The sequence below is a fragment of the Diceros bicornis genome, chromosome 26, assembly GCF_020826845.1.
Source record: "Diceros bicornis minor isolate mBicDic1 chromosome 26, mDicBic1.mat.cur, whole genome shotgun sequence".
In the NCBI taxonomy this organism is placed as follows: Eukaryota; Metazoa; Chordata; class Mammalia; order Perissodactyla; family Rhinocerotidae; genus Diceros; species Diceros bicornis.
Window position 1 is genome coordinate 11,343,119 of NC_080765.1, and position 21,602 is coordinate 11,364,720.

The following is a 21,602-nucleotide window of genomic DNA, read 5'->3' on the forward strand; positions in this document are numbered from 1 at the left end:
AAGATTTTTTATACAAACCTCAAGGTAACCACTAAACAAATAATCAAAACAAAATCACATATGATAAACAAAGAGAAAACTAGAAGAGTCATAAGACAGAACAACCAAATGAATTAGCAGCCCGAAACAAATGGGACAAGAAACAAAGGAAATGCAAAAGAACCAGAAAATAAGTGACAAAACAGCAACATTAAGCCCTCATATATCAATAATTACCCTAAATGTAAATGGATTGAACTCTCCAATCAAAAGATACAGAGTGGCAGGATGGATTAAAAAGCAAGACCCAACAATATGCTGCCTCCAGGAAACACATCTCAGCTCTAAAGACAAGCACAGGCTCAGAGTGAAAGGGTGGAAGACAATACTCCAAGCTAACGGCAAACAAAAGAAAGCAGGTGTTGCCATACTCATATCAGACAAAGTAGACTTCAAGATAAAACAGGTTAAGAGAGACAAAGAAGGGAAATATATAATGATAAAAGGGACACTCCACCAAGAAGATATATCACTTATAAATATATATGCACCCAACATAGGAGCACCAAAGTATATAAAGCAGTTATTAACAAACCTAAAAGGAGACATTAACAACAACACAATAATAGTAGGGGATCTTAATACCCCACTTACATCAATGGATAGATCATCCAGAAAAAAAGTCAATAAAGAAATAGTGGACTTAAATAAAAAACTGGACAAGATGGACCTAGTAGACATATACAGAGCACTCCATCCAAAAACAGCTGACTACACATTCTTCTCAAGTGCACATGGAACATTCTCAAGGATAGACCATATGTTGGGAAACAAAGCAAGCCTCAATAAATTTAAGAAGATTGAAATCATAACAAGCATCTTTTCAGACCATAATGCTATGAAACTGGCAATCAACCATGAAAAAAAACTGGGAAAGTGACAAAAATGTGGAGATTAAACAACATGCTACTGAACAACCAATGGATCATTGATGAAATTAAAGGAGAAATCAAAAACTATCTGGAAACAAATGAAAATGAAAATATGCCAAATCATATGGGATGTAGCAAAAGCGGTCCTGAGAGGGGAACTCATAGCAATACAAGCCCACCTTAACAAGCAAGAAAAAGCCAATAAGCAACCTTAAATTGCACTTAGAAAAAGAAGAACAAACCCCAAAGTCAGCAGAGGGACAGAAATAATAAAAATCAGAGCAGAAACAAATGAAATTAAGACCAAAAAAACAGTAGAAAGGATTAATGAAACAAAGAGTTGGTTCTTTGAGATGATAAACAAAATTGACAAACCCTTCGCCAGACTTACTAAGAAAAAAAGAGAAAGGCTCAAGTAAATAAAATTAGAAATGAAAGAGGAGAAATTACAACAGATACCACAGAAATACAAAAGATAAGAGAATACTATGAGAATTTATAGGCCAACAAATTGGACAATCTAAAAGAAATGGATAAATTCTTAGACTCATACAACATCCCAAAGCTGAACCAAGAAGAAATGGAGAATCTGAATAGACCAATCACAAGTAAAGAGATTGAAATAATAATCAAAAACCTCCCAAAAAATAAAAGTCCAGGACCAGATGGCTTCTCCAGTGAATTTTACCAAACATTCAAAGAAGATTTAATACCCATCCTTCTCAAGCTATTCCAAAAAATAGAGGAAGATGGAACACTTCCTAACTCATTCTACGAGACCAACATCACCCTGATACCAAAGCCAGACAAAGACAATATAAAGAATGAAATTTACAGGCCAATATCGCTGATGAACACAGATGGAAATTCCTCAACAAAATATTGGCAAACCGAATACAGCAATACATTAAAAAGATCATACACCTTGATCAAGTGGGATTTATACCAGGGACGCAGGGATGGTTCAACATCCGCAAATCAATCAATGTGATATACCACATCAACAAAACAAAGAATAAAAACCACATGGTCATCTCAATAGATGCAGAGAAGGCATTTGACAAGATACAACATCCATTTATGATAAAAACTCTCAACAAAACAGGTATAGAAGGAAAGTACCTCAACAAAATAAAGGCTATTTATGACAAACCCACAGCCAACATCATACTCAACAGGGAAAGAATGAAAGCCATTCCTCTGAGAATAGGAACGAGGCAGGGCTGCCCACTCTCACCACTCTTATTCAACATAGTACTGGAGGTTTTGGCCAGAGCAATTAGGCAAGAAAAAGGAATAAAAGGAATCCAAATAGGCAACGAAGAAGTGAAACTCTCACTATTTGCAGATGACATGATATTATATATAGAAAACCCTAAAGAATCCGTTGGAAACCTATTAGAAACAATCAACAACTACAGCAAAGTTGCAGGGTACAAAATCAGTCTACAAAAATCAGTTGCATTTCTGTATGCTAATAATGAACTAACAGAAAGAGAGCGCAGACAGATAATACCATTTACAATTGCATCAAAAAGAATAAAATATCTAGGAATAAATCTTACCAAGGAGGTGAAAGATCTATACAACGAAAACTACAAGACATTATTGAAAGAAATCGATGATGACATAAATAAATGGAAAGACATCCCATGCACATGGATTGGAAGAATAAACATAGTTAAAATGTCTATATTACCTAAAGCAATCTACAGATTCAATGCAATCCCAATCAGAATCCCAATGACATTCTTCATGGAAATAGAAAAAAAAATACTAAAATTCATATGGGGCAACAAAAGACCCCGAATAGCTAAAGCAATCCTAAGATAAAAAAACAAAGCTGGAGGCATCACAATCCCTGACTTCAAAACATACTACAAAGCAATAGTAATCAAAACAGCATGGTACTGGTACAAAAACAGACACACAGATCAATGGAACAGAATTGAAAGCCCAGAAATAAAACCACACATATACGGACAGCTAATTTTCGACAAAGGAGCTAAGAACATACAATGGAGAAAGGAAAGTCTCTTCAATAAATGGTGTTGGGAAAACTGGACAGCCACATGCAAAAGAATGGAAGTGGACCATCTGCTATCGCCATTCACAACAATTAACTCAAAATGGATCAAAGACCTGAAGGTGAGACCTGAAACTATAAAACTCATACAAGAAAATATAGGCAACACACTATTTGACATTGGTCATAAAGGAATCTTTTCAGATGACATGCCTACCCAGACTAGGGTAGGGAAACTAAAGAAAAAAATAAGCAAGTGGGACTTTATCAGATTAAAGAGCTTTTATAAGACAAATGAAACCAGAATCAAGATGAACAGACAACCCACCAGCTGGGAGAAAATATTTGCAAAACATATATCTGACAAGGGGTTAATCTCCATAATATATAAAGAACTCACACAACTGAACAACAAAAAAACAAACAACCCGATCAAAAAATGGGCAAAGGAAATGAACAGACACTTCTCCAAAGAAGATATACAGATGGCCAAAAGGCACATGAAAAAGATGTTCAACATCACTAATCATCAGGGAAATGCAAATCAAAACAACACTAAAATATCACCTCACGCCCGTTAGAATGGCTATAGTCACCAAGACAAAAAACAACAAATGTTGGAGAGGATGTGGAGAAACAGGAACCCTCATACACAGCTGGTGGGAATGCAAACTGGTGCAGCTTCTATGGAAAACGGTATGGAGATTCCTCAAACAATTAAAAACAGAAATACCCTATAATCCAGCTATCCCACTACTGGGAATCTATCCAATGAACCTGAAATCAACAATCCAAAGAGACTTATGCACCCCTATGTTCATTGCAGCATTATTCACTATAGCCAAGAAGTGGAAGCAACCTAAGTGTCCCTCGACTGATGACTGGATCAAGAAGATGTGGTATATATATATATATATGCCATAAAAAAAGACAAAATCGTCCCATTTGCAACAACATGGATGGGCCTGGAGGGTATTATGTTAAGTGAAATAAGCCAGAAAGAGAAAGACAAACACCGTATGATCTCACGCATATGTGGACTATAAACCAACACATGGACGTAGAAAACTGTATTGTGGTTACCAGGGGCAATGGAGGTAGGGGGTGGGCACAAGGGGTGAAGGGAGACATATATATGGTGATGGACAAACAAAAATGTACAACCCAAAATTTCACAATGTTATAAAACTATTAAAACATCAATAAAAAAATAACTTTTCTTTTGTCACAATATGAAAAGAGAAAATATGAAGTGTGTTTCTTTGGAAAGTAACTTCTTCAGATACCATACGATCTTTATCGTATCTTTTTTTTTTTTTTAATAGAAAAAGCATGGCTTGTCATTCATGTAAATTGATCATTATACTGATTTAGTATCAACCAAGTAAGTACTTTGAGTTCTTAGACTAGCATGACAGGTTCTGATACACTCAGATTCACACTTCTGGGCTGAGCCTCCAGGGCCGGGGCAGCAGAACAGGCCAAAGCTCACTGCTCACAGGCTGACCACCCAGGACCCCGTCATTAGTACTGAAACCTTACTGCTCTGAAGAAATCAACTCAGATTAAATGATCTAGGAAAATCAAAGATGACTTTCTAATTCTTTTTTATTTTGAGGCTTCTAAGCAATCTACCAAAAAATTCCATAGTATCATCTTGCTTCCAGATATGTTTTCCAGATTTTTGAGTTTCAAAAAAGAAATTTTCTTTTCACATATGATAAATACACAATAGTGTTCAAGAACCTTCAGTTGACATGCCCTGAAATATCTTATAATTTTAGGATAGCAAAGGTATCCCTAAATCCTATGTTATGTTAGCAAAAGGTAAATCTCAAAAGAAACATACAGAAACTTCAAGAGCTTTGTGATCCCCTCTGTCAGAGTCTACAGGCTACATTCAATTTTTATCAAGTACAAGGTTTAAAATAAGACTGCTTAGTCTTAGCTGATGTTTTTAAGCCACACTTTTCCTGACAGTACCAATGTACTAATTTCTCTAATTCCTGCAATCTATCAAAATTGTTTTAAACTTTCGTAAAGCTTAACACTATATAAAGTCAGATCTTATTCTACAAGCAGCAAAAGATATATGAAAGGTCTTATTTCCTTTCTTAACAAAGAAGTGTAGTTGAACAAATTTTGTACTTCAAGGAGGACCTATTCTGGAATGGGTGTAATTATTATTATTTAAATAGACCAATTCCTTAAAATATATAAGATATTTGACTAAAACCTATAAAGACCATAACCTGGCACAAGACAGAGATTTAGTTTGACTTCTGATGACTTATTTGTAAAGAACAAAAATTAGTCAAAATACACCTCTATCTTTAGGGTTTTCATACATCAACCAAGAGAAAAAAAAATCAATATTAAACAAGGCCGGTTTTTTAAAGAAGGAACTCTGACGCTGAAATACACAATTCTGAATGCCAAGCAGCAATTTACAGGAACATGAGTTCTTATTCTGTCTAATAAAAATATATACTTTTATTCTACTTGTAGAATTCAAGGTATTATGTGTAAAATAAGAACAAGGGATAGGTAAAACATAGAAGAAAGCTTTAACTGCAAAGGAGGGTAAACATGTCTGGAAATCAGAATCAAGTCTCTAAAATGTCTAAGTCTTTCAGTGTGTATATGCATGTATGGGGTTAGCAGAGGAAGAGAGGGAAAATTGTGTTTGAAGCAGAATGATCTGGAGCTTCTTAAACCCACATATCAGACTCGGATGGGGGGAAGAGGAAATGAATCTGGAAGGACTGTTTCAAAAGGGCAGAAGAATTATGATTCTGCTACACCATACCCTCCAACACTTCTGGGCAATTCTATTAGGCAAAGTGAAATTCATCCTCTCTCTTTCTCAGAAAGCCTTGGTACATAGTCGAGCCATCAATCTCCTTAAATGTTCAAATTTTCAGAAAAGTAAATGAAAAAAGGGATTGTTAAGAATGGGTTAGATTTAGGCAAATGGAAGAGGAAATCAGATTTTTAATATAAAGAAACAGTGACAACAAAAGTGCAATCGTTGAACAGAACATTTCAAATGTATTTCAAGTGCTACATTTCTGTGTATTTCTTTCAGTGATTATAGTCCTTTGGCAGAAAGACTATTTGAGTTGGCAATAAACAGACCACAGACATGCAGGCCATCACTAGACACCTTGGGAGTAGATAACAGATCCTTCCTCATCACCACGTATACAATGATAGGAACTCAAAAGGGACAAAAACAGTAAGATTATCAAACATTACATATATGTATCATCCAAGTAGTGAAAATCTATCAGGCCAAGAAGCCAGAAAACATACCCTTGAAGAGTGATAAAAGAAACCTATATAACATAAGCCAGCTTGCTTAGGCCACTCCAGCCCGTGGGTATAGATGGAATCACACTTATGTGAATTAATACCTTAAACTCACCAGCTCTAAGCCCTCAGATGTACTTACAGGCACTCAACCACCTTAGAAGGCCCTACACCCAAGTATTTCTAGGCACACCAACCCTGACTCCTCCACGCATGACAGCCTGCCAGAGCCCTGTCAAGTGAGACCTGTGCCTCCTCCATGAGAAAGGATGAGGGGTTCCTACAGCTAGAGCACTTGTACCCTGAAGCAGAACATTAAAATAACTCAGTAAGGGACCTCATCCAGTTGATACACACCACGGTCTGCTGTATTTTTTAAAAAACACACCACAACCTGTATACCATTCCCTGTGAAGCCTCACTGCTTCTGACTTACCATAGTTCACTTTTTAGTGAATAACAGGTTGTTGTACCCCACTCCCTGCACAGTCACTCCCCCTCACGACCAGTCCCTACGGACTGGCCTCCTAGGACTGCCCCCCAGAGAGGCCCACACTGCTGAAGCACTTCTGTGGCATCTCAGCCCCACATTTATTACTCTCTGCCAGTTGCCACCTGTATCCAAATCTCAGTTCCATCCCAGCTGAAATCCCAATCGCAAAAAGAATCATCCTGTCTAGTGACTTGAATAAATCTGATTGCCGATATTAAATTGACTCGAGTATCATCAACAGAAATATTCCTTCTCTGTTGAGTTTTTATACTAAAACACAATGGTACATAATACAATGCCAGGGATGATATGATAGGTCAGTGACCTATCAGACCTATCATATCAACAAGACAAGACACCTCAAAAAGTAAAAGAAATACATAATATTATTTGTTGGGGAGAAGGTTGGGAGGGAAGAGGGAGAGAATATAAACAATGGTTTGGAAGAAAAGGACAACCAAGGTAAGTTAAAAGGTCAAGAAACATGTAACGCCTTCTGCGTCTTTTCTTCTAGTTGAGGAAGGAGAAATACATTAGGGATTCATTTGATCAGATAAATTAATGAGCACAATAATAGCTATGATTTACTAAGCAAGACACTGTGCTAAATGCTTTAGAGACATTATTTCTTCTAATCCTCACAAAAACCTTGTGAAGAGATTAACTCTTCATTTTATAAATGAGCAACTGAAACACAGACAGGTTATGTAACTTGCCCAAGGTCACACAACTCATAAATGGCAGAGCCGGGATTTGAACCCACCTCTAAGACTCATAAAACTATCGTGTTATAAGCCAATACATTATAGCTGATGGCTTAAAAACACATTTTCTATGCATGTATTTAAAAATGACATATCTATATGTGTTAATACAAAACGATGAAAAAAGACAAATGTGCTGAGGCCGGTCTCCAAATTATAGTATGCTACGATTTGTATAAACCCCCAGGGCTGGGGGAAAAGATATATATGGTTGTATATGCATAAAATATCACTGAAAGAATACTTAAGAAACTGGGAACAGTAATGGCCTCAAGCAGAGGGCAACAAGGGACTGAGGATCAGAAAAGTCCAAACTTTTCACTACATATACTTTGGTGTGGTATGACTTTTTAACCCACTAATTTTTCATAAGAAATAAGCACTACATAATAAATAAAATACAATATAATTGCAAAAACTAAAATCTTATAATGAAGCCTTAAGCCTCCTTGGTTACCAAAGCTAAATAAAATAAAGAGGCTTAGGAACAACAGAGGCATATCTATTTTAAGCAAGCATCCTTTCTAGATGTTTTCACCTGTAAAGAGTACCTATTAACACTGCCCACATCCTAAACATGGATCAAACGTGCAGCCACATACGGAAAGGAGAAACCAATTCCTGCACACATGGGAGGAGAGACTGCAAGTAGGAATCCTTAGTGAAGGTAGGGAAGAAAAAAGGCCACTCAAAATTAGTAAACCAAGAGCGAGAGGAATGGAAAGAGGCGAGCCCACTCCTGGCAGGCCCCAGGGGAACACAGCTACAAACAAACCCAAGCTGCAGAAATGGGGAAGGAAGATGAAGGCACAGAAGCATCTAAAGCAAGTTAGGAAAAGGAATTCACTCCCCAATGAGTCTGGCAAGTGGAAAGATGAAAACAAATCAAAACACGAGGACCAATTTCATTTGCTGTAAGTCAATGAATAATATGCCCATTCAGAACCAATATATGTTCCCTTGCTTGCCTTAAAATACTTACTTTTAGAATTTCTATAATTTTAAATTTATAATATGATCCAAAATTATTGATTATGCTTATTAAGTCCCTCCATTTTAAAAGATTTGACTATCGTTTGCTCAAAGAAAAGCAACTCTGGCTAGCTTAAGCAAAAAGGGGGATATACAGTCATGTGTCACTTGACAGGGGTATGCTCTAAGAAATACACCATTAGGCAATTTCATTCTGAGAACATCATAGAACATACTGAAGGGGAACAAAATCTGCCACCCCAAAATGTGTCTCTTTAACATGAGGATTATTTTAGGTTGATTAGAACACTCAGAAAGTTTTTATTACCCCCCCTTAACTGCCTAAAAGAATTCAGATTAAAAAACCTGTCTCAGGGAGTGAGCTATCACCTTAGCATAACATGAACTAGGTGGTAGATAGGAAGGAACCTAGAAAAGCCTGATGGTTGGGCTCCCCTCTGTGTTCTTCTGTTTCTGTGCGGCCAAACACTTGTTTCGCAAATGTTTGCTCCTTTTCACCTACCTGTGAATTGCCGTCCTTCCCTTTGAAGTCCCCAACTCTCCCCACACCCAACATCTTCTTTTGTCTTTAGCTGAGGATGGTATTTAAGGTGAGGTTTTTGGCAATTTTACCAAGTTACTTGGTTTTCCCGGGTTTCTCCCATGTATACACGTTGTTAAACTTTTGTTTTTCTGTTAATCTGTCTCACATCAATTTAATTCTTAAACCAGTGAGAAAAACTTAGAAGGGTAGAGGGAAACTTCTTCCTCCTCTACAACACTCACACAAACCTAGATGGTATAGCCTCCTACATGGCTAGGCTATATGGTATTAATCTTACAGGACTACCGTCACATATGCAGTCCACTTCTGACTGAAAAAATGTCATTATGTGGTGCATGACTGTACTAAAAACAAACAGACTTGAAGAAAAGCTGAATGTCTGAACTTCAGGATGAGCAAGAACCAGAGAAGCTCTGAGGCTGCAGGGATTTGTAGAGGTATGAAAACAAGTCAATAGATGACACAGCAGAGAAATGGCCACTGGGGGCCCCTGCTATGTACCAGGGCCATACTCAGAAAAATGGTACATTTTTGTAAGCCAGGTGTCACCCCAATTACTGCCTACTACACTACGGTATTTGTACATAACTCTCTAATTTACATTTATATTATAGTTAATATAAATTTATTGATAAATTCACACAATTTACGTTATGGGAGATCAAAATTGGCCACCTCAAAATATGTCTCTTTACCTTACTTTCTCTGATGGACATTTGACCTCCCCCACTAAATGCCTAAATGAATTTAACTCTAGGTATGGATAGACTGGGAGGGTCTATCCATGCTACACCCATTCTTATCAAAGTTCTGTTTGTCAAACATTTACATTTGTAAGGGAAATCTCCATTTGTAAAGGTATCTCCCTCTCTGTACTGGGAAGGGGGGGAGATGACCTTATCTCTAGAAACTCTTATGAGTACTGAAGGAGAAGACTTAAATCTGCATACTCTTGATTGCTGTGCTTTCCGGTCATCTCCCATAGCTGACTCCCCCACCCCCAACATCCTCCTTTGTCTATCTGAATATGCTATTTAAGGTGAAAACCTCTGCCATTTGTCAAGAAACTCTGTTTCCCTGGTTTCTCCCACGTATACATGTTATTAAACTTTGATTTTCTCCTGCTATTCGCTCTCATGTCAATTTAATTTGTAGCCCAGTCAGAAAGGACCCAGAGAGGATAGCCCTTCCCACCTTCAATGTAAAACATATTTAAAATTAAAATCACTCCTAATTTTCATTTACAACTACATGCTTCAAATTTTTTGTAGGTAATACCATAAAAAACTTGAATTCATTGAATTGATTTGATATCAGAGTTAGTAGTGGGGGAATTTGACACCAGAAACATAAACCAAAGATTAAACAGCATTAACCAGAAATCGATGGTACAAATGTTTATCAATCCATCTTTCAAAGGAGTTTTTGTTCTTACAATGAGCCTGTAATTTAAGATACTGCATGCCTTTTTCAAACAGATGAACAAAATAAGGCCCAAAACAATAATTTAAGTTCCCTCAAATAGAAAAAACGCCAAACTCGCAGGTCCCTATTAATGCAACCTCAGTCTGAACCACTGAACTACTTCAATACCATATTCCTCCTAAAATCCACTAATACCACATTATGGTAAATAATAATTGCTTTCATAATTTTTAAAAAGTTATAAATGCTTATTATTTTAAACTTAGAACATTCAGAAAAAAAAGAAAAATTTCCCATAAAAGGAAAATTTTCCCATAACACAGAGATAAGCACTTTAGCAGGCTGGTCTATTCCTTCAATCATACTTGCTGCATATATTATAAAATTGAGTAATATATTATCCATTTCTGACAATATTATATCCCCATTATTTTAATATATACTTTTCTATAAGATTTTATATTATTTCTTATTTCAAAAGCAATAAGCCCATTCTAGAAAATCTGAAAATAGAGAAAAGTAAAAGAAAATAAAACATCCATATTTCTACTCACCAAGAGACAGCTGCTATCAATATGTTGGTGTGTTGCCTTCCAGACTCTTTTCTATTTATCTATACGTATGAATGACCCTATGTCAGCAAAACTATTAGACATGTGCTCATGTCTAATACAGAGGGCAGCACAGAGCAAGGACTAAGAACAGGTGCCCTGGAGTCGGCCAGCACTGCATTCAAAGCCCAGTTCCACCACTTAAGTGGGTGACCTTAACCTCTCTGTATCTCAATTTCCTCATCTATGAGATAGGGCTGTCACGAGGATATAAGATACTGCATAGAAAGGCCTTAGCACAGCGCCCAATGTATGAGAAGCACGCAATAAAGACAAGCTATTACACTGTACAAAGCATGCTACAACCTCATTTTTTACCTAATATATTCTGAACATCCTTCCCTGTCAATTAGATTAACTTTTACATCCTTTTTAATACCAACGTAGTACAGTAGTTTTCTCATGTGCTACATCAGCCACTAGAAATGATGCCAGAAAAATTCAGATTCTCATCATTTTGGTCAGGGTTGTCTGCTGTTGACTAATACACATAGGGACAGAGGACTTCAACCAACCCAACTTGTTCCCTAAAATAGGAGTCAGAGCAGGTTAGGAATCAGTGTTTCTCACCAGTTGATTAGGGAGAAGTCACAGGGCAAATGAGGTTTGGCTGTTTGTTTTTAAAAAATATTTTTAGGGGGGCCACCGTGTCGCGTAGCAGTTAAGTGCACACACTCCACTGCTGGCAGCCTGGGTTCGGATCCCGGGTGCGCACCAATGCACCACTTGTCAGGCCATGCAGTGGTGGTGTCCCATATAAAGTGGGGGAAGATGGGCACAGATGTTAGCCCAGAGCCGGTCTTCCTCAGCAAAAAGAGCAGGATTGGCATGGATGTTAGCTCACGGCTGATCTTCCTCACAAAAAAATATACATTTTTATTGTCAATAGTATCTATGATGAAATTCAGTTTATAGAAGAAAGAGCAACTTTTGAAGAAATTGTGGTTTAAAAAAAAAACCTCTTAAGATGTATTTGCAGCTAATAAAATGCTAAATTATAAATTTTAAATTGCTACAAGTATCCATCTACACAGAAGCATACCACAACTTACGTTTCATACCTTTGATTCCACAGAGAACAGCAAAGTATGCTGACGACCTTTGTCTTTCTAACTATAATACTCCATGATACTAGATTTAAGTAATTTTCAAAGTCTAGGAGTTGTTGGTTAAAAACAACAGGCCAACCATATCAAGTTGCCACAAAACTGCAAATGTCTACATTCTCATCTGCCATTAATTCTCATCCATTGAGCTTCTTCATATCTTAACCATGTTCCTCCATATGTACGTTTTCCTTCAATGTTGTTAAAAGTAGTTTATCCTTGTGCATTTAATCTAGCTCTCTGATAGCTAAGATCCAAGTCCTATTTTTCCACAGCTAAGACCCCAACTTGGAATGTAAAGGAGGTCATTTGGAACGTGTTGGCTAAACACAAAGGTCTTGATGTTGTGGTCCTTCTATCTGACAAGAATCCTGTTATCCTCTAGACATTGAATTCCTCACTTCTGTTGCTCAGTTTCTTTCTATCTGAATCCTTCATCTTTGTGTTCCCAAGGGCTAATCTGAATCCCCAGACTCGAACATGGCCTGCCTACTTGTATCCCTGCTATGATCCTGTTTAAGCTGATCTCCTAGGTTCTGAACCATCTGTATGGTTTCAAGGGCCCTTAAGGACCAATTATACTGCATTATATTTGTCACTGTGTCTGTCCCAATAAGCTCCATAAGGGAAGGAACTGTGTTTTATTTATTACTGTACCTTTATTGCCTTATACAGTGCCATGCTCACTGAAAGCTTTCAGTGAGCACTGAAAAAATGAATGAACTCTGCTCCCTCACTCTTAATCTGTCCACTCTACAATATTAATAGAAACTGCTAATGCTCACTCTTCTCAAACCACAAGGCATATATATATGGAGAGAGAGAAGGGGGCGGGGGGAGAAAGAATTAGAGGGACACATTGCTTCCTATCACTTAGCACTTTGCTATTTGCATTTCACTCCTTCCTTCTGGTTTCAATTTCTTTCTTCTTGAGGTACACCTTTTAGTAGCTCCTTCAGCAAACGTCTATTAGTGATCAACTTGGTCTTTATCTGCAAAGCCTTTATTTCACTCTTACTCTTGAATATTACTTCTTATGGATACAGAATTCCAGGTTGGTGGTTGATTCCCACCAATCTCCCCAGCACTTGGAAGATGTTATTCAGTCATCTGCTGTGAATAAATTTTGCCTGCCAGTCTAGACAGTGACTTTCCTTAAGTTGCTTTTGTCTTCTTTCTAGTGTTTCACTACAATGTGTCTAGGTATGAATTTATTTTTATTTACCCTGCTTAGGGTTCACTGTGCTTCTTGGACCTAAGAACTCAGGCCTTGCATTTACTACGGAAAATTCTCAGCCATTCTATCTTTGGATAGTGCCTCTCCCACTCTATTTCTCTTTCTGGAAGCTCACAGAAGGTAATATTGGACTTTCTCATACTAAAGCTCATGAGTTTTAACCACTCATATTTTACACCTCTTTATATCACAATACTATATTCCAAGCAATTTTCTCAGATCTCCTTAAAGATCAAGTTTTCTCTTCAATTGTATCTACTCACCTGTTTAACCTGTCCATTGAGGTTACCTTTATTTAATGACCATAATTTTATTTCTATAAGTTCTATTTGGTTCTTTTCCAAATCTGTGTGTTCTTTTTCTAATCTGTGATGTTCTTTCATTCTAGTCTTACTCCTTTATCTCTAATAATTTTAACCAAGTTATCTCTGTCCTATGTCCCAGGAGCACCTCCTGGACTACCAATTCTCCTATTTACAACATCTGCTGACTCTTCTTCATAGTGATTCATTTCCTTGGGTGGCAATTTTTTATTGCAAGTTCATCTTTAGCATGAGTTATTTCTTCTACAAGAATCTTAAGTTTTTCATTTGCTCTGCAGGACAGTTTCACATTTACTTCTGAGAGCTCCACTGGTTTCTATAGTTCTGGCCCAGATTTTGTGCAAATTTCTCAGCTTGAGGGTTAGTTGCACTGTAAGAAATGTTAAATTTTAACCCATCCCCAATGTGAAGTACAGCCTTCAGGTTTAGATGATTCTTTCTATTTATTTTTTATTTCTAATTACGCAAAACCCCAGAAAGACAGCACATTTCTCTGCACTTCCTCACACTAATGGGGAAGGTTTTTCTAGTCTTTTCACAGATGGGACACTCCTCAAGGTTTTATGCAGGAGACCTGAACCCACCTTCCTTCTTTATGCAGACCTACGGCCATGTCTCCTGTTCCTTTATGAGACCCTCAGGACCAAACCCTTGAGGGCTACATGCAGATCTGAAGGCACCTCAGGCTTTGAGATCCCGATTATGCCCTGGCTTTGAGATCTCTTTTCAACTCTGGCTCCTGGGATTTCCTGGTCTATCAAGCTAGGAATGCTTCTGTTTGTCCCTGTTAAATTTTGTCCACCCTTTCTGTGTGTTTGCTGCCAGAGCTGATAGAGAGGACTTCCACCCCCGCCCAGCTGCAATGTTGCTAGAAGCCTCCATTAGTCACAAAATATGAAACTGTGAAATGATCACTTCAGAGAATTGTGATGATTACTTACCGTTTTGCCAGATGACAACAGCCCCCATTTTTTTTCAGCCTAAAGAACAGTTTTCAAATTGGAAAAAATAAATATTCCCAAGGCATTTTAAGATCACTTTGTCACTACACACTTCAAATGCCTTCACGGTTCTCTTCCTGAGAATTTCAACAGTATGAGAACATACCTGGTGGCTCCATTTTCTAACTACCCATTCAGTAATCAACATCAATCTGCTTTATACTCCTACAACACTAGTGAAATTGTACTCAAAAAGATCAACATTTCCCACCTAACCAACAAATCCAGTAGCCTTTTCTTGGTCCTCATCTTATTCACCTTTCTGCAGCAACACTGACCACTCCAATTTTTTCCACCTGAGTATCACCCCAGTTTAAATACTTATTCCTATATTATCACAACCATTCTCTAATTCGCTCCAATTTCTTCCTCCTTCAATTTATCCAGTAAGTCAGAGCCAGATTAACATTACTATACTCTAGTCATGTCAACTGTTCACACTCCCCACTCTGTCCTACAGGGGCTCATTAATACCAATTACTTTGAGAAAAGATAAATAAGGCATGATTCCTGTCCATGAAAGTGTAAATACCACCACCTAACACTTACTGGATGCATGCTATTGACTTGATAAGGTGCTAAACATCTTACCTATGATCATATCAATTAATCCCTACAATAACTATATGAAGTAGGTGCAATTATTATACTTCAGGGATGAGAAATAATGCTTAAAGATTAAATAGCCAACCCACGAAAGCACAGCTAGCAAGTTGCTGAGTCAGTTTTATTTTATGCCAAGCCCATCCTCTTAAACAATATGGCTATACTGTCTCCACAAATATTTATACCAAAATCCCAGACTTCTCCTCTCATTGCAAAACTCATCTATCCTAACATCTTCTTAACAGCTCTGCTTGGATGCCTCAAAGGTACCTCACATTAATACATTCAAAACCAAAATCATGATCGTACTGCCCAAACTGAGGTAGCCTAACATCAAGGAATGACTGCCCTCATCAACTAGTCATGTTAGCCAAAAACCTGGACAACACCCTTGACATATTCTCACCCTCCATACCCAACCTATTACCAAAGCCTGTCCACTTTTTTGCCTCCTAAATCTCTCTACTCCATCCACCCCATCCATGCACAGTCCATCTCCAACACTATCACTCTGACCTAAGCTACTACATTATCTCACCTCAACTGCTGATACAGCCTAACTTGTCCACCGTCATTCATTCTGGTTTCTCACAACCCATTCTCAATTTTGCAAGCACGATGTTTTTTCCTCAAGACCATGCTTTTAAAATACAAATCTGATCATTTCACAGATTTTAGACTCAGGACCAAAGCTTTAAGTTGATCTTTATTTCAGGGCATGAAGCAATAGGAATGTAAAGACTGGTGACAGCTGGATTTCAGCCACAAAGAGAACGCCAATTTTCAGTGAGTCAAGAATGACACCAGCACAGGACAGAAGCAAACTGAGATGAGGGCAGTACCTGAGAGGTTTCGAACACTTGGCTCTAGTTATTCCTGTGGTGGAGGTGAATCCTAAATTTGCCAAGTTTCAAGGTATTCTTCTTGTTACACTGTGATACCCCAGGATGCCTCCAATAAAATCCTTTTTTTCTTAAAAGTAGTTCAGATTGAGTTTCTAGCTTGCAATCAAGAGTCTTAGCTAAGGAAAAAAAAAAACCTCAGAAGAGCCAAGAAAACACTTAGAAAAAGGGGGCATGCCTACAGGGCAAAAATAAAACAAATTCTACACAAAGTAAAAATACCCTTGGCCAGAAAAAAAAAAAAAAAAAAAATATATATATATATATATATATATATGTTCAATGTTTGTAAACTCATGTATCTCCTCTCGTTTTAAGGTGTTACATAAAATGTTGTAGGGTAAAAGCCATGTTTTCTTTTATGTTCTGCAAATCATCACAGCTTACTGTAGAGCTAAATGCTGAATTAAAAAATTAGAAGTAAAATCATGACTATACAATAATATAAATCATAAAGTTGCATCCTTGGAAACCCACTCCCTCTGGGAACAGCTTAGACATGCGTTCATATAAAATGTCTTTTTCTAGTAACACTTTACCACTATTCTATTTTCTGGTTGTGATTTGCATTGTCAGGTACTATAAACTCACTTATAGCCAAGAACTTTATATATTACATAAGTATACTGAAAGTAGTGCACCATGAAAGGAAAAAAATAATTAGCTGTGGAAACTACAGATTATATCATATATAAACACTTTTTATGTTGCCATCTGGTGGTTCATGTATTAAATCAACACTAACACCCATTGTACAGACAGGCTCGGTCCACAAAAACCAATCTCCCATTCTTTTTGTATCACATTTAACACCTAGGGAGAACTCAAGATAGAACTGACCTTCACTTTGAAAATAGGCCTTCTTTCATGAGAAAACCATGAACACAAAATAAATTAGGGATCACACCAAAGAGAAGAACCCACAGACACTACCATCTCTGGAGATGATCATCTTTAACCAAGGATAACAGGTTATACCTATGTGATATAAGTTATAAAATCCCTCCTTACCCCAAATCTAAATTTCTCCTAACTAGCCTGCTTAGGTTGCTACAATTCCCACCACCAACTATTCTTAACAAAGGCAACTACTGGCACTCCCCAAGTAGCCATACTCCTCTTTGAGTCACCATAGTCAGTCTTTGGTTACCTTCCTGTATTTTTTTTCTTGGAAAGATCATTCACCTTTGTAAAATCAAGCTTACATATTTAAGAGCTTCTAAACCTGTCATGATAAGGAATCATGTTTAGAACAGAGAGGCGAGTTCTGAAAGTGAGAAAAGGCAACAAAACATTCACCAAAGGCTAATTTTGTCTATGTAATAATATGGGCCCAGGAGTCTAGCCTATTCTCCTAAGTCTATATCTCCAAAGGCTGGCCTCGTCAGTTTAAAAAAAACATGAAAATAGCAAAGCCAAAAACACTGCAGAAACTATTGTCTTAGCCCATGTTCAACAAGCTAATCTCCAAAGATCAGTACCTTAATAGATTTGACTGATATATCTGCTGTCAAAAAAATTGGATTATTTAATTGACAGCTGTTATCTTCACTAGACATTGTCTGTATGTCAGAGTACCAGATAAGCCTGTTAAAGTGAAAAATAATTCTTGTGTTAATTTTGAGGGCCTTCTGATTTACCAGATGTCCCTAATGAAGACAATTAACCAACATAACATTAGGTTGAGCACAGAAACATAATAGACACATCTACTAATCTCTTTAATTACTGATGGTCACTGTCCAGCAAATATAAACATTCTCATATCCACCACTATTTCATCTTTTTTGATTTCTCACTGCATTAATTATCTCCAGTAGATGTCAATTAGTCTTGCCCTTTCTTCTTCTAGCCATTTAAATAAATAAGAATATCTCACATTGTAAGGAAATTTATTTTTCCAAACTTCAGGCTTACACTGATAAATTATGGCACTAATTCATTTTACAGAACCTAAAATTTTGAGCGTGAACCATGTTCAGGTTAGAGTAAATACATCATGTGTTAGACGGCAGCACCTAAGGAGGAATATTATATTGCATCTTAGTTGTCTTCAACATTGTAAATACACTGGCAAAAGTAAAATGAAGAGAATTAGGTTCTAAGAGCTAAGACATATGGAGTTATAGAATCCCCAGACAGGAGACATACTTACAGAGTCTGGTGAAGGGCAGAAAGAATATGACAACACACAGATGATCAGAGAATCAGAGCAGAATAATTTTGAAGATCTAGTCTAACCCTCAATTTTTACAGGTGAGAAAATAGATTCAGAGAAGCTAACCGACTTGCTCATATTGCAAGTTAGTTACAGAATGAAATAAAAACAAGGTCTACTGACCCTTAGTCCAAGCCTTTTCCATTCACCACATCCCTGTTTCTAGGAAAGCTTTATAAAAATATTCTCTCTTTCCCATAATATCCACAGGAGACCCTGAGGGCAGGGGGACTGAGCTCAGGCTACGGCAATGAGTCTCTGGCTTTCGAGCTGCCTGTCAGGAGTTCAGACCACCTAAATACTAGAATAGCAAATATATAAATAAGAAGTGTTTCCTAAAGCAGTGCTCCCATAACATCATTTTTAATTTTTGTATTCAAGTACAGTAAAAATAGTGTCAATATAATGAAGCTGTAAGACTAATAACAATATATTTCTCCAGAATAGGTCTCAGGTATGGGATCCATAACTGGCAGATAGGTATCTATCAAACTACGACCAACTTGCGCTTTTCAGGGTTTCATTGAAAAACTTAAGACTAATTTCTATCTGCTATTACAAAAGGATGATGGGAGGTGCCATATTCGCAGTCCCAGTTGACAAAATATATTCTCCCTCAGGATCATAGGTAAAAATGTTTATAATTTCCTTTTTATTACAAGACATTTACAAATTTAGGGGGAAATTTGTTTAAGCAAATGTCTCATAGAAATGGTGAAGTCAAATTAATCAGAATAAAAGAGACTATACGAATTAAAATGCTCAGTTACATTAGGCAGAAACATATCATCACTTACTAGAAGTGTTTAACCAGATAAAAAAGTAAAAGTGTTGATGTAAGTTTATTATTTTTTTAAAGATAATTCTACTTTAACTCCTCTTTATAGTATGTCTTCTAATCTGATTTTCATTCCCCACCCTCAGCTTTACTCAACTTTCAGGGATTTGGACTTAACGGATCTACTCTTACAACTACTGCTTTTCTTACTTCTTAAAAAAAATTTAAGCCATGACCTAGTCAAAATCTAATTTCTGCCTTTTCACTCAGGGTGTGTGTTCCATTCTCTAATGGAACACCATTAATGTCAACCAACATTACCAGTATCTGATCTCAGGGACACCTCAAGGAAGGTCCCAAATCACAACAAAAACAATGCAAGGACTGTTAGGATGGAAATAACATACAGGCAACTGGTAAGTAGAACTTAACTACATCATCTTATTTGATTCCACTTAATTACCCTCCTGTCAGTGTCCTTATTTTACTCCAATATTTAAGGGCAACACAGGAAACTTCCTGGCTAGGTACAATCCCAGTATGTAGATAAACTTAACTGTGGTTAGATAAAACATATGCTAAAGCAAACTAACAAATAAAAGATCTGTCCCTTACAAATCCTATCACTTCATTTTCATTCAAAGGACTTAAATGCATGTATTTGAGTGCAGATAAAAGAATTTTCCAAGTGTTTCTCAAAGAAATGGTTGGTACACTCCCAGGGGTCAATTCTGGGGTATTTGAATCTGCCAACAGACTGCCACACCCATTCTCAGTTGGAATTTGAGAGTTACATTACGAAAAAAAATTTCTTTGGAAAGAAAAACACCAAAATGGAAACAGTCATTTTATCATGGGAGAGGGTTAGGTATATGCAGGGGGATTGTGTGCACTCCTTTTCTCTATTTTCCAAATTGTTTAATGTAATTTTGTTTTACAATCATAACAGTAAATAAGGTAACTTGAAACTTGAGGTCACGTAACTCAATACAGCATTTAGAAAACATCCACCGCCATCTTCCCTTTGGTGTTGATCAGATTGCTCTCCCTCCCCACACAAAGCTACAGACCACATGGGAGACCCTCTAGCCACTGGTTACGAACGTAGACCGTGGATCAGGCAGCCTGCTTTCCATTCTGGCTCTATCACTATCAGTCCTGGGGCCTTAGGCAAATCAGTTCACATCTCAGTGCCTCAGTTTCCTCACAGGTAAAATGAGTAAAAAATGCTACCCACCTCTCAGGGGTTGTTGTGAAGAGTACATGAGCCCACCTGTAAAGCACCTAGTGCTTGGCACACAAAAGGGATCAACAAAGGTTAGCTCCAGGTGGCTAGATATTAGACTGCATAGATGGTGATTACTGCTTATTATTGGATTTACAAGACAGTTACCAACCAAGTGGCCAGTTGCCATCTGCTAAACAGGCTGTGGTCTAATCCAATTTAATCAGTAACTATCTGAACACTTACTAAGTGTAGCACTGTCTATGAAGACTTTAAGGGGGCAGGGAGTCTGAAAGTTAAGTTCCAGTTGAAACTCAAATTACAAAGTTGAGGGGAAGGGGGTCCAGCGGTAAGAGGAAAGCGGGAAACAAAGCACTTCTGGGGTAATGGGAAGCCACAAGGGCCCAAAAGGAAGCTCAATTTGTAGTGAACCCAATTAACAGTGTTGTGATTTCTCCAGCAAACCACTGGCAGAGAAGCCTAATTAGTAGACTATCCCTTATCAGGGAATTTGCCTGATAAAAATAATCCAGGCAGAGGTCTAGGTAGGAATCCAGACCACAGGGAGTCAGGCTAAAGATGATAGAGATGGGCGAGACTACAGGATTGACCAACACAAGGATAAAACCATTAACACAAAGATACAAGAATCACTTTTCTTAAATGCACAAATTCACACTCCAGAGACCCTCCAGGTGGGAGGTGGAGCCCAGATGACTGTGTTTTAAAATGTCACTGGTGGGGCCGGCCCCGTGGTGTAGCGGTTAAGTGCGCGTGCTCCGCTGCTGGCGGCCCGGGTTCGGATCCTGAGCGCGCACCGAGGCACTGCTTGTCAGGCCATGCTGTGGCGGCGTCCCATATAAAGTGGAGGAAGATAGGCACAGATGTTAGCCCAGGGCCAGTCTTCCTCAGCAAAAAGAGGAGGATTGGCATGGATGTTAGCTCAGGGCTGATCTTCCTCACAAAAAAATAAAATAAAATAAATAAAATGTCACTGGTGATGCTGATGCATACCCCAGACTAGCACAAAGTAGGAGCTCGACAGTGTCAGTAGGAATAAACAGAACAACTGACTGAAAACTTGGGGAGTTTCTAAATCTCCCTTTGACCAGGTCAAACCTCAAGTC

At 37.7% G+C, this 21,602-nt stretch overlaps 1 protein-coding gene across 2 annotated transcripts in view; it reads right to left on the reverse strand.

Moving 5' to 3' along the window:
- SDK1 (sidekick cell adhesion molecule 1) overlaps nucleotides 1-21,602 on the reverse strand; it is a 919,553-nt gene that overhangs the window by 894,585 nt on the left and 3,366 nt on the right. The window lies entirely within an intron of this gene.